Source organism: Furipterus horrens, unplaced genomic scaffold (assembly GCF_987537825.1).
Source record: "Furipterus horrens unplaced genomic scaffold, mFurHor1.1.pri manual_scaffold_3, whole genome shotgun sequence".
Taxonomy (NCBI): domain Eukaryota; kingdom Metazoa; phylum Chordata; class Mammalia; order Chiroptera; family Furipteridae; genus Furipterus; species Furipterus horrens.
The window spans coordinates 124,743,766-124,744,866 of record NW_028327173.1 but is presented as its reverse complement, the minus strand read 5'-3'; the positions used below and the strand labels follow the sequence as shown (position 1 = coordinate 124,744,866).

Here is a 1,101-nt window from a genome sequence, read left to right as displayed (position 1 = left end):
CTCTTGGTATGCCCCTGATGTGCCTTTCTAGCTGCTGCCGTTCATGTGCAGGCCCTTTAAGAGGAATGCCTGTGACTCCAGCAGCCTTCTGTGTCACTCATCCACAATCCCTGATGGTCTGCACGGCCAGAATTTATGGGGACTTCTCTTCCTGTCACTGGAACTTGGGTGGAGGGCCCTGGTGTGCGGCGGCAACTCCTTTCTACTTAGAGGAATCTCTGCAGTCAAGATAGCCCTCCCAATTTTTATCAGCCACAGGTGGGTGTGGGACCAGCCTGTTCTGTGCCTCTGCCCCTCCTACAAGTCTCAATGTGGTGTCTTCTTTATATCCTTAGTAGTAGGACTTCTATTCAGCTAGATTTCAGGCCATTCTCAATGATGGTTGTTCAGTAATTTCATTGTAATTTTGATGTGGTTGTGAGAGGCTATTATCTCACAAAAGGGATAGATACTGGGGAGGCCAAAACAAAAGATATCCACTCTACTAACTATACAGAAAAAAATACATGGAGAGGAACTATACAGATTAAAAATAAAAATGCATATAAAATATTTACCCTTGAGAAAAACATTAGAGAAAAGAAAATTTCTCTACTTAAAAAAAAAAAGAGAGAGAGATATTGACTACAGAAAAGCACATGATAACTTGAACCATGAGGTAGTGAAATAATAATAACACAAATGTTATTAAATTTATAGTTGAACTAATCCCATAACTAATTTCTGCACGTAGACAATACGAGAATGGGTCCTGTGAACAGACTATTTCAATCTTTAGGTTGTTTCATTCTTAAATAATTGAAATCATGTCTTATATAATTGACATAATTATAAATTGGCCTTACCCTGGCTGGGTAGCTGACCTTCAGTTGTTTAGAGCATCATCCAGATTCACCAAGGTTGCAGATTTGATCCCCAGGGCACATACAAAAAATCAATATTTCTCTCTTTCTCTCTCTCAAATCAATTTAAAAAAAAGATTAGGTGCTTTCTTCTGCTTGCTTTGGCAGCACATATACTGAAATTGGACCAATACAGAGAAGATTAGCATGGCCCCTGTGCAAGGATGACATGCAAATTCATGAAGCGTTTCTTATGTTT

The 1,101-nt window shown here is 39.3% G+C and overlaps 1 non-coding gene across 1 annotated transcript; it reads left to right on the top strand.

The window, feature by feature from the left end:
* Window positions 1-998: 998 nt before the first annotated feature.
* LOC150015874 (U6 spliceosomal RNA) lies at window positions 999-1,101 on the top strand. Its single transcript, XR_016510145.1, has one exon. It is a non-coding gene; the product is annotated as a U6 spliceosomal RNA (small nuclear RNA).